At 43.3% G+C, this 16914-nt stretch overlaps 1 pseudogene; it reads left to right on the forward strand.

Annotated features, from left to right (window-relative positions):
- Nucleotides 1-1486: 1486 nt before the first annotated feature.
- On the forward strand, nt 1487-15281 carry LOC136536430 (uncharacterized; annotated as a pseudogene).
- The last annotated feature ends 1633 nt before the right edge of the window (nt 15282-16914 follow it).

Here is a 16914-nt window from a genome sequence, read left to right on the forward strand (position 1 = left end):
ATCAAAATACAACACTTGCAACATACCTCATAAACATATGAAACACTTGGAACATACTCTTGCAACATGCGCTTTCAGCGTATCATCTACTTGCTGCTTGGATGAATGGAGGCGCGTACACGCGGAGCTCGATGGCACAGAGTGGGAAGGGGGTGGGATGGGGGGGGGGGAGATAACAGCGGGCGGGCGGCTGCACGACCCTGACTGGCCATTCTCGCGCTACTTTCCGCGTTCGTCAGCGTAGGTGTAGCCAGTGCATGCGACGGGGCCGCCTGAGCCGCCGCGGAACTCATCCGCCTCATCGAGGAGCTCCGGGAGCAGGAGTCCCACCTCCGCACCGAGTTGCTGGAGCGCAAGATCCTCAAGGAGACCGCCGCCATCGTGTCATTCCTCGAGACCGACGTTGCGGCTCCAGGGCGAGAATGTGCGCCTCCTTGCCGAGCTCGACGTCGCCAGGATCAGCCAGCAGCGGGTGGTTGAGATGGAGAAGGAGGTGGCGGAATCATTTTCTTTTTTATTGGAAAAGCCAGGAGCAGGCTTAGTATCCGTAGGACCACAAACGGTGCGTCCGGAGCATCGGACACCCTGAGGAGAGCATTACCATATAATATTGATCCATCTAGGTGTTCGGTTATCTTTATTCTAGATTATCTAGTGTTCCAAGATTCTAGTTATGTCTTCTACAATCCCGTCTAGGAAATATGAATCTGGTTACCAAAAGCATACTCCATCTGTCCCAAAAAAAGAGTCATTCTTGCTTCCCAAAAAGTCAGCAACTTTTAATTTTGACCAAATATATTTAACAAAATATTAATATTTATGGTACATAATTAGTATCATTAGGTAGATCGTTTAATATACTTTCATAATAAACTTATTTGGAGATATAAATGTTGCACGTATTTTCTACAAACCTAGTCAAAATTGAGAAAGTTTGACCAGCACAATTCCCATAGCGACTCTATTTTTGAGACGGAGGGAGTAAGAAAAAACAAAGATTAGTCCTATTTTTTTTAGGGAGGCAGGCCTCATTTGAGACTTTGGTACAGGGCTTCGAATTTTGCCGGCTCGGCCCTGTAAATGAACTATACATTATGAAAGTGTTCCTAGTAATGAATTAATCGTGAGGCAAACCTATATAAAATATCAGATATTTATGGTTAAGTTAAGAAAAAACTGACTTAGAACAAACATAAAATGCTTTCAAATTTCCTAATGGAATTAATTTATAGTATCAGGGATTATCAGTATATATATACTCGTGGGTTTGGGCTGTACTGCCCCTGTACTTTCGGCCGTTTATGGGTTTCGGCTGTATTGCCCTTGTACCCCTGCCCTAGTAAAGAGCCTTTTTTTGTTTTGAAAAATTCCTGGTAAAGAGCTGGTTGTTCGATTGGAACGCCAGGGCCCAGGGGAGAACAATTTGTGATTCTGGTCTGCTCGGTTCCCTCAAAAACTCTCGACAACTCTGCGGAGTCTCGCCGCCATGGCGGAGCCAGGGTGTGAATCTGGTCTCGGCGTACCGCCGGCTAAGCGGAGGGATACCCCAACTGAGCACCCTTGGAACCTGCCTGCAAGGTTCGATCTCCCCCAGTGCTCCTATAACTGCTGCCCCAGTGCTGTGGTGATACCCCGGGAGGCAAATCTGCCGATCGACACAGAAACTAGGAGGTTTGTGGCGCGGGTCTCCCAGGCAGTGGTCGGCGTCGCCTCCGTCGATGGTAATAACTCCATGGGCTCCATGTTCTATCTCTTGCGTGTTCCTGATTCCTGCACTTTGTTACATTTGCTGAAGCTTCCGCTTTTTTTTAAAAAAAAAACACCTCTTGGGCACTCTAACGTACACGTGTACTCTATTCTTAACTGCAACAATGGGTAAGATCTACAAAGATTACACCTTTACAACATGCTCTCAGGTTTTAGCTAGCTATACGAAGTGTTTGGATCATGAGATTCTAACTGAGGCTGCTAACCTAAACATGGGAAAAGCAAGCCACGGGATTTTCGCAATCTCCCTTATGGCCTTATTCAGAAATACAAGTATGTAAACATTCACTAGTGTGTGATATTTTTGTTGAACCTTTCTGTTGGAAACTGTAAAACAGAACATATTGCTATTTTTTTTTGTAAGTAACAGTTTATCTTTCTTCTCTCTAGTACTAACACTATGCTATATCGTTTTACTTATTCCTTGTTTTTTATGAGATCACAAGGCTTGAATTCCAATGTGCCCAGTCAAATAGACGTACACTAAAAGAAGCCTATAAATTAATTTTGCAGACCAAAGCATGGTTCTTATATGAGCTAATTTTTGAAACTGTTCTTATGCATCAAGCTATTCTGTGATAGCTGATGGTGACGAGATGTGGAAAGGTTCAGGATTTGTTGTTGAAGGGTCTGTTCGGTTGGCTGGAAAAATGGCTGATGCTGATGCTGATTTACTGTGAGAGAAAAATACTATTATTTCACTAAAACGGTACGGCTGATAAGTTCAAGCGAACAGGGCCAATAGTATGATTGGGACAGTCTTTTCATCAGCAACTGTAGCTAGGCGTGACTCTTGCTTCCCATCCATTGAAAAGGTCATATGTTCAGATTTAATTGATCTTCTTAACTGTTCTTTTGATTTTTGGAGGGAATGCAATTTTCTAATTTGTATTATACTTATTGTAGATAAAAGTATATCTATTTGATGGTGCCTCTTATGATGCCACTATAGCAGCATGTGACTACCACTGGAATTTATTAGTTCTATCTGTGTCATTTGACCGTGTTGTCAAACCCATGAAATTGGTGGAGATCAGTGAAAACAGAAATTTAAGGGATCCGGGGATCCTCGACTAGAAAGATGTAGTCTTCTGCCTCATTTAAGGGATCCTGGAGATACCATTATTGGGCTAGGTCGATGGCCAGAAGAGCCTTTGAGCTTCGAGCGAATCTTGGACTTTACAGGTATTATACATCCATCTAGTTTTGCTGGATGGTTATCATAATATTTATATGGAATCTAGCTTTTAGATAGTTATACAAGCAGGATTTTTTTTTGGGGGGGGGGGGGGGGGGGGGGGGATTGGGTTGAAAGGAATTGGATTATTTAAGACAAATGGAACAAAGAAAATTAAGAATGGCTGTTTTGGTTGGCAATGGCCTCCATGTTGTCGTACGGCCAGGGCTCTAGGATTGGCTGCTCTGTTTCTACTGGCTGGCTGCCTATATGGTGACACTTAGACAACATCAGGGGCCCACGGGGATGTTGCTCATCCATCTTGATTCTTGATGCCATGAGACAAATTGACAGCCCATCATGGTGGCATTGAGAGATCCAGTGAGTAACAAAGGGCCATCGGAGCGTTGTGACTAGGGTATTGTTGTGAGCGTGGCTTGTTCCTTAAGCTGAGTGGATCACATCTGGTTGCTCAGGGTTGTGCAAGTGGTGACCTGGTCCTAAGGACGAAAACGGTACGGATATTTTCCGACCGTATTCGAAACCGGATCCGTTTAGAGGGGTTAAGATCTGTCCGTATCTGAGTCCGGATATCCAACATCCGATACCGTATCCGTATCCGAATACTCAAATCGCATATTTATGAAGTCGATATCCAATCATATCCTATCCGACATAGTTGACACTATCTGTATTCGAATCCGAATACGGACAGAAATATGAAAACAAATGTAATATCGGTGATATCCGTCCGTATCCGATCCGTTTTCATCCCTACCTGGTCCACATGCTTGGGTGATGATGATGCACAAAGAGATGGGCTGCTAACTGGGGAAAACATTTTTGGACCCTGTGCACATGCACATTCATGGGCCAACATGGCTTTGCCCCTGTTACAGATGTTTACATTGGAACAGTGGCTTCCTCACTATTCAAGTTCATGTTTGAAGTTCTAACTAAAACAAGGATGCAAATTTTATCTGTTTTTTTTCATCCAGTATATTTTACTATCTGCATTTGAATGAATTGGATATCTATGTATCCTATTATAGCAGTATATGTAATCATTTGGATTTTTCTAAAGCCTAGTGCTCATTTATATCCCTTAAGGTTTATTCAGCATATTAGGGCATGTTTGGAATGCGGGGGTTTTCTCCCATTCCTGCGTTTTTCCTGTGAAATTGAACTGATTCCTGTGAAATTCCTGTGGGATTCCTGTGAAATTCCTGCGTTTCAAACAGGCCCTTACAATTATTAGTTGTGCTGCATGCTTATTTCATTGTTCTGAATGTTCAAAGCAAGCATATCCATCTTTGACTGAATGGTAAAGATGCACAATTTGAGTTTGGATTCAATCAACATCTATACTCATATTGGAATTTGAGAAGTTTTGAATTCTTATTTGGCTTACACATGTATATATGTTGATTTTCTGTGAGCCTGTTACCAACTTTTGATTAATGTTCAATATACTCCCATGCAAATACATCACTACGGGATACTGTGTATTTACCGAGTGTGAGTAACACTCGGCAAATAGTGCTACACACTCGGCAAACTCTTTACCGAGTGCCACACTCGGTAAAGTGGACTCGGCAAACAACGACTCGGTGAAGTTATTTTACCGAGTGTCTAGTATCGGCGCACTCGGAGCAGAGCGTTACCGAGTGCTACAACGACACTCGGTAAACAATTATGACTTGACGGTCGTCAGCCTCCAAACTGACCGTTAACGGCGACGTTTACCGAGTGTCACTAGCAGCACTCGGTAAATAAATTAGCATTTCGTGATTAAAACAATTCCGCAAATAAATTTTTTGAATAATGTTTACCGAGTGTAGCTCCTAACACTCGGTAAAAGAATAACCATTTTCGTGATTAAAATAATTCCGCAAATAAACTTCAGGAATAATGTTTACCGAGTGTTTCCACTCGGTAAAAAGTAGTCAAATATTTCCGAGTGGGGACGCGGCACTCGGTAAAAAATGGCACACTCGGCAAAATTCATAGAATCAGAACCAATTTGGTTCTGTTCGCTGTTTTACCGAGTGCTACACTCGGTAAAATTGACAGAATCTCTGTTTTACCGAGTGCTACACTCGATAAAATATGTCCACAGATTTTTTTTTGTTTGTTTCAGTGCATATCCAGTCACAATAAGCAACAAAATCACAGGAAATTATAATAACATGACAGATAGGCAATATATATCACATATATGTCCACAAATGTCACATCCACTCACAATAACCAACATATGTCGACAAGCACCATGCAAAGTCCACAAACACCATCAACATATGTCCAAAGTCCACAAAGTTCAACCAAGTCCACAGTTCAACATACAAACCTATCAAACAAGGTCGGATGGCCTGTCACATGGTCGGAGGCCTGCGGAGAAACGGAGTCAAGTCCAGGTTTTGATCACCCTGCATATCGTTGTTCGATCCAGCTGTAGAAGGTCCCTAGAATGAGATTGCACATGTGAGTTATCTGGATCAAAGCAAATTCTAAGGTCTAAGCTATGGTAGGTCAAACTAAGGTATAAGTCGAAGGTAGCTCTATATGACACGAAAGTGAAGAGTGCATCTAAGTGACTCACAGGAGTGCTGTCGCGCGGAGGTGGAGGCACCAACGGTATCATCGGCGGCGGCGGAGGCGGTGGAGGCTGGCCCATGCTCTGAGAAAAACGGGCCATGTACTCGTACCAGTCCTTGTGCGCTTGCTGGAAGGCCTCAAGCTGGGCCTGCACTCACGCCCTCTCCTGTGCCAACTCGGCCTGGTGCGACAGCTCGAGGGCCTGAAGCTGGCTCTGTGAGGCCTGCTGTGACTCTTGCAGGGCTTCAATCTGGGCCTACAATTATTTATCACATAGTTAGAATGTAAATAAAGAATGAGTAGAAAATGAATGGACAACGAATGCAACAGAACTAACCTGGAGTGCTACCACCTGGGGCTGTGAGCGTGGGCGTATGGCCGGACTCAAACTCGTGCTCCGGGCTCTAATCTGGGCGAGTGTCTGAGTGTTGGCCGTGTCTATGGTGCTGTTGCCCATATAGTACCGCCCGTGTGGCTTACCTGGTCCCAACCTCATGACGATGTCACCCTCGAGGTCAGCGGTGCTCGAATCAAATTCTGACCCATGGATCTCTCTCGCCATCACCGTGTACTCGCTGAGGTGCCTGTGCACGCTCGGGTTGCTGTATGCCTCGGGCGGGTCCTCCGGGTTGTAGACGAGGTCGGGGTCCTTTGCCTTTCCCTTGTGTGCCAAGGCATATGCCTTGAACGAGGCGCAGTCCTGGCCGGGGTGGAACCACGTCTGCAGGAAGAAGCACAACAATAAGATATTATGCATTCAAAAGTTAGCATAGCAACAACAAAATGAAATCCGCGTACATATCTGGCTGCATATTCCTTGAGGGTAGTGAGGCCTTGTTTGTGCGAGGAACCCTGCATCATCGCATGGCAACGTGAGTGTACGATGTGATATTGCTCGTACTCCTCACTCAACCACTTGTCCACAATGGCCTCCCAGCAGTTGTCCATCCCCGCACACCAAGCAGGAGGCACCTGCACGTACACGAGCACATGACAAATCATAAATCAATTTCAGTGCAATTAATCGCAGACGATGTAATCTCATGTTTACCGTCAAGTATTGCTCCTTAGTCAGGGGCAGGTGCACTGCCTGCGCTCTGGTGACTCTGTGTCCTCTATGGGCATGGTAAATTCTTCTGCATAGGAGCTTTGTCTCGTAGAAGAGGTCCTGCACTCGGTGAACACAGACTCTGTTCACCACGTCATCCGCGTCCTCCCTACATACTCCCTCTGCCAAGGTGTAGTAATCCTACAAGCAAATACAGTCAGTAATATACAATTAATGTGATGTTATTATCAGCATAGTGCGATGAACACGTACCCACAGCTCTTTCATCACCTGGTCGGCCTTGCTGTTATAACACCTGCCAGCTCAATCAGTCTGATCGCTGGCGGCATGCCAGTGGGACCACTTCATGGCGAGCTGCACAACACCATCGATCCTCACCATCCCGGGGTAGTTTGCCCTGCATGGAAGACCCAGGATCCCGTTTACTCGGCGAGAGTGACTCCCTGGGATCACCATTTCCCAATCCCCGCACAAAGTTATTGAGATTGAATATTAGTTTCTGTTATAACTTAAAAACCTATGAAGTAGTGTTAACATGCAAAAATTACTTAGTTCTAGAGGGTCGAATCACTGGCCGTCTCTGTATGGGTAAGTCTGGGAGGCGCGACGACCCTCGCAGCCAAACCGTAGGCACCCCATTTTCCTTTGCCAGCAAGTTGGCATCCTCCTCGCGCTCAGCCCGCTCGGCCTCATAGACACGTTAGTTTTGGCCTGCTAGTTCAAGTAGGATGATTTGTTATATATTTGTCGAGTTGAGAGTTAAGTACAAACAACAAATGAAATTGAACAGTACCTCCTCCTTGAACCAACAAATAAAAGTGGGATTTCATTCTCCCGCACCATGTCTTAGAAGGGTTTCAACTTCCGCTTCGGTGGGTTCCCTCCGTGATGGACGATGGTAGAGGAGAACAAATTTGTTGTAATGGCCGTTAACAAGAGGGTTGGATGGGTGCATGCGAAATATTGATAAGAAAAGAAACAAGTTTGTGTAAAACTTACACAATGTACGGGCCAACCTCTTCAAGGTTCCGCAACACATACAGCTGGATAGAGCGCCACTCTTCTAGGCTCAATATATTCAAGGTAGGTTCACTTGCACTTCCGAGTTGCCCTCGGAAAAGGCTGAGGGTCGACTGATTGTCTGCAGCATTGTAACGAGGGGGTGCATTATGCACGTTAGGAAGGTTGTCGGCATAGTATCTTGTTGTGAAGTATGACACCTCCTCCACAATGGATGCCTCTGCACAGGAAGCTTCAATTTTGCATTTATTTTTGCATTTTGTTCTAAAAACCTTTAGGCATCGCTCAATTAGATAGCACCAACGGGCATGCACAGGGCCCCCCATTTTTGCCTCATATGGTAGGTGCAAGAGCAAATGTTGCATCGGATTGAAGAAGCCGGGGGGGAAAGATCTTCTCCAACTTGCAGAGCAACACCGGGGCTATTCTTTCCATTTCTTCAATCTCGGTCTGAGATATCTCCTTAGCACATAGCTTGCGGAAGAACATGCTCAACTCTGCCATCACTCGCTAGATGTGATCAGGGAAATAGCCACGAACCATCACCGAAAGAAGGCGCTCAATCCATATGTGGTAATCATGACTCTTGAGCCTTGTGATTCGCATGGTACTTAAGTTCACACCCCTCCTCCAATTCGTTGCATACCCGTCAGGGAACATCAACGATTGGAACCATTGAAGAACTTCTTTCTTTTGGGCCCTCGTTAGGATGAAGTCGGCCTTAGGCTTCTTCCATGACTTCCTGCGTAAGGGAGGCAACATGTTTAGCTTTGGTCTATCGCACAGCGTTGCTTGATCCAATCTAGCCTTGACATTGTCCTTTGACTTTTCCCAGTCCATGATTGTGTGAAGGACCGCCTTGGCGAAATTCTTTTTAGTGTGCATTACATCAATGTTATGTGGAAGAAGGAGGTCCTTAAAGTAAGGAAGCTTCCACAAGCATGACTTGTGTGTCCAGGCATGCTCTTTTCCGTATCCCACGAAGCCCCCCTTTTCATTGTCGACCACAAGACCATCTAACATCTCAAGAACCTGGGCACCTGTCATCATTTCTAGTGCAGAGTCTTCCACTGTGACATCTTTTCGAAAGTTCTTCTTGTCTCTCCTGAATGGGTGGTCAAGAGGGAGGAATTGTCGATGTTTGTTAAACGAAGAAAACTTGCCCCCCTTCTCCAACCGAAAGAACTCCACAGCTGACTTGCATATCGGGCATGGCATCTTCGTGTGAACACACCAGCCACAAAATAACCCATAAGCCAGGAAGTCATGCATGGAATAATGGTACCAAATATGCATTCTGAACTTTGTCTTTGTGAATCGGTCGAATGTCACTACCCCTTCGTCCCATGCACGGACCAAATCGTCTATCAAAGGCTCCATGTACACACTCATATTAGCCCTCGGGTGTCCTGGAATTATAAGTGACAAGAAAATATTTTGCCGTTGAAAGGCGACGCCAGGTGGGAGGTTGAGAGGGATGACGAATATGGGCCAACATGTGTATGGTGAAGAACCCATTCCATAAGGATTGAACCCATCAGTTGCCAGTGCAATGCGTACATTACGAGCCTCGTCAGCTTTGCCGGTATGCTTCCGATCGAAGCTTTTCCATGATTCACCATCGGACGGATGTATCATCTTGTCAGTGTATCGACGTCCAGTTTTGTGCCACGTCATCTATTTTGCGGATTCCTCGCTCATGAAAAGCCATTGGATCCTCGGTATGAAAGGAAGGTACCTCAGGATCTTTGCGCCGACTTTTGTTTGCGTCTTCCGACCATCATCAGATTCTAACTCAATGTACCTAGATGCCTTACACTTCGGACAGTACTTATCGTCAGCATGTTCTCCCCTGAATAAGATGCATCCGTTCAGACAAGCATGTATCTGCTCGTACGACATCTTGAGTGCACGATGGATTTTATTTGACTCATACGTGTTCTTTGGCAGAACGTGATCATCCGAAAGTAGGGTGCCAACTACTGTCAACAGTTGATCGAAGGATTCTCTACTCCAGCTAAACTGGGACTTCACAGCCATTAGACGTGCAATGGCATCCAGTTTAGAAACATTGGTGCACCCGTGAAGGGGTTGTTGTGCCGCATCCAACATGGCGTAAAACGCCTTTGTAGTTTGCTCTAGCTCCTGCTCTACACTTCCTTCATCGAAAGCCATGTCATGGTCATTTAACATTTCTGCCACCCCGGCTTCAGAATCAAACTCCTCGATCCGTTGTCTCACGACCTCTTCTCTCGCACGACAGCATTCACCATGCATGGTCCACCGGGTATAGTTCTCTACAAATCCATTATTGACAAGATCTTTAGTCATCTCCTCATATGTTTTTATTGCCTTGTTCTTACACTTCCTACAGGGACACCAGGCATGTCGCCATCCATTTGCAAATGCCTTCGTCATGAAATCATTGGCCTTCTCAATCCATTCATTTGTGTATTGACCCCTCTTCTGATAGCCCATGTACATCCACTGACGGTCATCCATCCTAACATATAGACGATATTGCAGTTTAGAGCAATAGAGTAGTAGTGCTAGAGAAAAACCATATGAGATGATAAAGAGACATTCATGTTCTTGGTCGATTCACATAGAAGATGTTTGCTAGATTGGATGATGAGATTTTACCTAAGGTTGAAAGGCCGCTATGTCACTTGTAGATGGAGGAATACATGGAACAAATTTTTTTGTAGCCACAAACATCACTAGCAAGATTTATCAAAGATTGAGGTAGAGCATCAGCAGGTTTTGTAGCGTGTCTCAACCATATACCCGAGCACCAGCGCGCGCCTAGCAGCACAACCATGTGGCTAGCACACAAAGGGGCGCTAGGTTCTGTCGCAGCACTATAGGTCACATGGCATGACACTACCACAAACAAATCACCAATGACAAGCCCTAGTTACTAATGAATAGATTGTTCAAAGATTTTGGACAACAAGAGTGATATATTTAGCAAGTGGAATACATGTTGATGAGATAGGTACATACTTGTTGATAGCATGAGAAACTTGGACTGGATCATGTGGAAAAAAATTAACAAAAGATTGGATAATTTCCATATATTTTGGATAGAAAGGCAACCAATATATAAACATGTATGCTTATGAAAATTATTATCACAACACATATACATATGCAGCAACATGAGGATGACTAAAATACTGCAATCCTAACCATATGTTGTTCTCACATTCGTCATTTACCAATAATTTCAACAAGCTCACTACCAAAATAAAACTCTTTTTAATTAAAGCAAAAAGGCATAAAGTTTGAATCAAGGAAAACAACAATATATATGGCCATTGTTTTGTTAGAAATTTCAGTATGAGAGACTACTTTATTTTCTTATCTTGACTTAGATGTGATATTGTAAAATTAAAACATAAGTATAACATATAACATAAAGAAATTGTGCTTGCTAAAATTTCCAAACCACAACCATCCATATACAATCCATGAGCCATACCACAAGAATCTAAATCTTTATAGAAACATAGGGCTAACAATATAGAGAACGCTCATCCTTACTCACGTCTAGTCATTTTCTCATCTTTCACAACTAAAGTCATCAACTCTAAACATGAAAGTCATCAACTCATTTTAATATTTGAGCTGAAACAATGATGCTACATGAAACTTCATGTATTGTCACAACCAAACTCATGAAAGAGTGTATGCATGAAGTTCCAGTGGCTTAGGGCATTTACCGGTGGCGGCGACGGTGGAGGACCGCCCGGTGGCGGCGGTGGTGGAGGGGAGGAGGCGGTCGCGGCGGCGGCAGTCCCACGGTGGCGACGGGTGACCGCCCTCCCCCGGTGGTGGCGGCTGTGGGGGACCGCCCGGTGGCGGCGGTGGTGGAGGGGAGGAGGCGGCCGCGGCGGTGGGGAGGCACCGACGACAGCAGGGAGGCGCTGGCGACGGCGTGGAGGGGAGGAGGCTGCCACGGCGGTTGGGAGGCGCCGGCGACGGCGTGGAGCGCGCGGGCGCGGGGAGGCGCGGGCGCAAGTGCGGGGGATGGCGGGGAGGCACCAGCGCAGGGGACGGCGGCGGTGCGGCGGGGATGTGCGGGCGTGTGCGGTGTGTGTGTGTCTGTGCACGATTTGAGGGAGAAACGGCTAAGTGTTGAATGCTTCTGTTTACCGAGTGCCTAGATGTACGGCACTCGGTAAACTCAAGCACCGCAGCCCAATGACATGTGGGCCTGGTACATGTTTACCGAGTGCCCAGATCTACGGCACTCGGTAAACAGAAGCACCACAGCCTAATGACATATGGGCCTGGTACATGTTTACCGAGTGCCCAGATCTACGGCACTCGGTAAACAGAAGCACCGTAGCCCAATGACATGTGGGCCTGGTACATGTTTACCGAGTGCCCAGATCTACGACACTCGGTAAACAGAAGCATGGCAGCCCACTGTGGCAGACAGGTGGGCCGTGGCTAACCTTTACCGAGTGTTTGAGGTCACACTCGGTAAAAGTATCCATTATTTCATGCAAAACAAAAAAAATGCCAATTTAATCCTAAAATTCACCAAACTTTCACATGAACTATTTCATGTCATCTATTTACTATCTAAAAAATTCCAAGTTCAAATCATAATGTTGAATTTCACTCTTAATAGAAATCTTACTCGTCATTGTGAATGTTTAGCGTCTCTTTAGGAGATGTACCGGTTCTGCAGCGACGAATGTAAAAATATTTCTGAAACGTTATGAAAATTTTTCTATAACATAGATGTATGCTTCAATGTTAATTCTTCCAATCTCGTGATTTATCGAGTTCGATTTTAATTATTACAATTAAATTTACACGATATGTACCTAATTTTCATAAAGAATGAAAATTTTGTGAAATATAGTAAATAAATCAAAATAAACACCATATTTTGGAATGAAGTACTAAATATCATATGTGGATAGAGGAAAAAGAATGAAGGGAAAAACAAGAAATTTGGTTGAATTTTACCGAGTGTTGCGCCAATACACTCGGTAAAAGATAGTGTTTACCGAGTGTTGTGCACTTACACTCGGTAAAACTTTATTATTACCGAGTGCAAATACTTCTACCGAGTGTGACACTCGGTAAACATTTTCGGTCTTTTTTATTTGCTATGAGCGCTTGATGGGCGGAGCTGTTGTTACCGTGATGTTTGCCGAGTGTATGCTCATAACACTCGGTAAACATGTCATGCCGTGACGCCGTTTAGCGCACGGTTGCTATCCTAGGTGACGTGGCACCTCAATACCGAGTGGTTGTTTTTACCGAGTGCGCCCCTTCGGTAAACTTGTAGTTTTACCGAGTGTGCTGACTCGGTAAAGCGGTCGACTACCGGGTGTTTATGTTTTCCGAGTGTTGGCACTCGGTAAGTACTGTTTTCCGAGTGCCCCGACTTTTGACACTCGGTAATTGTCGGGGCACTCGGTAACTACACAGTCTCCGGTAGTGCATGTAGCTGATGTCAAAGATAGGAGTCTACTAAACAGTATGAATGAAACAAAAAGCAGGATAGAAAGCAAGAAAGTGGACCAGAAGCAAAAAGATAGGAATAATACATTGTCACTCTATGCATTATTGTGTTAGAGATATTATCAAATGTAATAACAGTGGCACTAACTTTAGTCTCTTATTTTTGTTTCAGCACTGATCGTTGGACTGCTTTCCGAAACCTTTGCCAAGAAATGCAGATAGCAACATTTTTAAACACATATGTAAATATAAATTATCCTATTTCTTTCTTATCCGGGAAGGCATGAATCCAATTAACCCAAGTTTTCTTCTCTTTGTAATACCATATCATTTCCTAGTAGGGTGCAATTGGAGGTCCAGCAATAAACAGAAATGGGAGGGTTGTTGGAATGCTTTTTCAAAGTCTAACTTGTACTCCTTTCCTACCATCCAACGTCATTTTAAGATGTTGGGAACATTTAAAAAATACAGGGTATGCTTCTTATTTATTGATCACTGCCATTTTTGGTGTGTTACATGGGAATAAGCTCATGCGTTCTGGTTGAAAAAATCTTTTATTAGATGCATATAAGATATGAAACTATCAATAGATTTTAGAATAAATGGGATCCAACTTACTAGACTATTTTCCTAAGATAATGTGCTCATCCAAATTAACAGCTTGCATTTTTCCTGTTATGTAGCCTTTATGTTGGCTAGACCTAATAGCATTTCACATGCTGTACCTGGTCCTACACCAGGGACCCAAATGCACAGGAACTCCCTAATCGGTAATGAAGTCATCAGGAATAAACCTTGAATCTGAAAGATAAGTGTTGAGCACAATGACCTTTTTTACTTGGCTATTAAGTAGCTTAAAATTAAGTCAAGTTGGTTTTGAGCTAAAAAAAGGTCGGAGAATGAGATTTTGCAAACTCCCTACTTTGGTTTTTATAGCTTGGTAGTAGAATTTTGAGGCTGCTCAGAACAGCCGGCCCAGCACAATGAACAGTCCTGGTCAGGATTTTAAAGCAGCAAAAGCTACAGCCGGAGCGGCTTATAAGCTAAGCGAACAGGACCATTACTTTTTTTTCCATGTCTTATTTGCATGGTTCTTTTACACAGGAAGTATTGTCGTCCAACTATAAGGGTTTTAGGTGTGAATATGCATAATGCCCGGTCTTCACCTTGGGTGAAAGTCCCTGTGTCTTTGCATGAAGGGTTGGATGGTATTCTTGTTGAGCTGGTATGTTCTATGTTCATTATTTGCAGCGATTTACTTGTTAAGTGTATATATCATGTTCATGTTTTTAACTTTGAGATTTTCCTGTCTGCTTAATGAAATACAGGCTACGGCCTGATCGAGAAAAAAGATCATGTTCATGTTTTGTAATTAATTAATTGCTCGTTTAATATATATGTGTAGTTTGTGTTTCCATATTAAATTGTAAACAATATAACTTATAAGTTATGCTATAACTCATTTATCTAATCTACCATTTTTTTTTAAAAAAAAACCTTACTATCTGATGCTTGTCTCCTACAAGGCATCACGGGCAGTTTTATCACTGGGACTACAGTAAAAGGATCTTATTATTCAATGCAATAGAAGACGCGTCGCTACAAATTTACAGGCACTTCCATCCACAACTGTTTAGTTCGAGAAATTTGGAATTTGGGGTTACTGTAGCACCTTCATTTTTATTTGGCAAATAGTATCCAAACATTGACTAATTAGGCTTAAAACGTTCGTCTCGCAATTTTCCACCAAACTGTGCAATTAGTTTTTCTTTTCATCTACATTTAATGCTCCATGCACAGGCCGCAAACATTCGATGTGACAGATACTGTAGCAACTTTTTGGACTTTGGGGTCCAACTAAACAAGGCGTTAATTATGAAACTGAATCTTTTTTGTGGCAGTGGCACTGTTTATTGTGTGATTGCACTCATATGTACCTTGTTTCAATTTGGTTTGATTAGCTGTTCGAAATCTTGGCAGAAAATATTGGGAAAATGGTGGAGCTGACTGTTGTAAAGGCCGAGAATGGCAGTGTGGAATCAATGGGTGTGTTTGTTTTTTTGCCAATTTCTAGCATGACTACAATCCTAATCTGGATAGCCTTAGCCTGTTCCTACCAAGTCAACTCCCGGTTTTTTGGTTGTCTGTATTATGTTAGCCTGACTAGTTCAGGGTGTGTTTGGTTGTATAGTTTGTTTTCGTACAGTCACCTCTTAAGTTTACCGTTACGAGCAATTTCGTCAAACATCCGGTGGGCGCCTGGTCTGGACGGCCGCTGCAATCAGCGCCATCGGCGGCTTTCACTACCGGAAACCGGCGATTTGCCGAGTGCCGGAGGCTTTGCCGAGTGTATTTTATCGGGCACTCGGCAAAGACCGTGTTTCCGAGTGCCAAATAAAATACACTCGGCAAACAAAAACACACGGCAAAATACGTCTTTGCCGAGTGTTTTTTTTCTGGCACTCGGCAAAGATGTATTTTGCCGAGTGCTATTTTTTGGCACACGGCAAAATACGTCTTTGCCGAGTGTTTTTTTCTGGCACTCTGCAAAGATGTATTTTGTCGAGTGCCTTTGTTTTGGCACTCGGCAAAGAGGCTTTTTGCCGTGTGCATTTTGTTGGCCCTCGGCAAATCAGTTTTTCGAAGCAATTTTTGAGGCCCTAAATGAATTCAAATGAAAAAAATTTCAACTACAAAGTTGTATAACTTCTCAAGATCTACAAAGTTTATTTTGGTCATTTCTTCATTTGACAAAGCGACAATAACATTGTTCATAAAATATACATCTCTCATATCTCTCATATTAGTTTCATGAAAGTAGAAGGGATATATATGATTTGTGAATAATGTTACTACCACTATGTCTGATGAACAAATGACCAAAATAAACTTTGTAGATCTTGAGAAGTTATGAAATTTTGTAGTTGGCAACATTTTGATTTGAAATCATTTTGTCATGCAAAAACGACGTTTGAATTTGAAAATTTTAAAATTTGAATTTTTTAAAAGACCTCGGATGGAAAAACTTCCTAAATAAAAATTGTAGATCTCCAAAAGTTATGAAATATTGTAGTTGGCAACTTTTTGATTTGAAAACATCTTGTCATGCAAAACTGCGTTTGAATTTCAAAATTTTAAAATTCAAATTTTATAAACGACCTCGGATGGAAAAACAACCAAAATAAACTCTGTAGATCTCGAAAAGTTATGAAACATTGTAGTTGGCAACTTTTTGATTTGAAAACATCTTGTCATGCAAAACTGCGTTTGAATTTCCAAATTTTAAAATTCAAATTTTGTAAACGACTTTGAATGGAAAAACTTCCTAAACTAAAAGTGTAGATCTCGAAAAGTTATGAAACTTTGTAGTTCACAACTTTTTTATTTAAATTCGTTTGGGGCCTCAAACAAATAATTTACACTCGGTTTAGTATAATATATTGGGAACTAAAACGGAATCCAGACACAAGTGACATTGTGGTGTAGTGGTAGAGGAGGTTTGTGCGCAGCGGGAGGTCTCGGGTTCGAATCCCGTCGGCTGCGTAGCCGTGAAATTTACGCGAAAAAAGCCAGAGATGGATGGGCCTCCACCAATTAAAAAAAAAATTCCGTTTTTTCGGGTTTTTTTTCGGTTCCAACTTTGCTGAGTGTCGGGTACTCGGCAAAGGCTTTGCCGAGTGCCCGACAAAAGACACTCCGCAAAGACGTCTTTGCCGACTCATTTTTTACCGAGTGGTCTTTACCGAGTGCAGCACTCGGCAAAGCCTTTGCCGAGTGCAAATTGGGCTTTGCCGAG

The sequence above is a fragment of the Miscanthus floridulus genome, chromosome 2 (genome assembly GCF_019320115.1).
Source record: "Miscanthus floridulus cultivar M001 chromosome 2, ASM1932011v1, whole genome shotgun sequence".
Lineage (NCBI taxonomy): Eukaryota > Viridiplantae > Streptophyta > Magnoliopsida > Poales > Poaceae > Miscanthus > Miscanthus floridulus.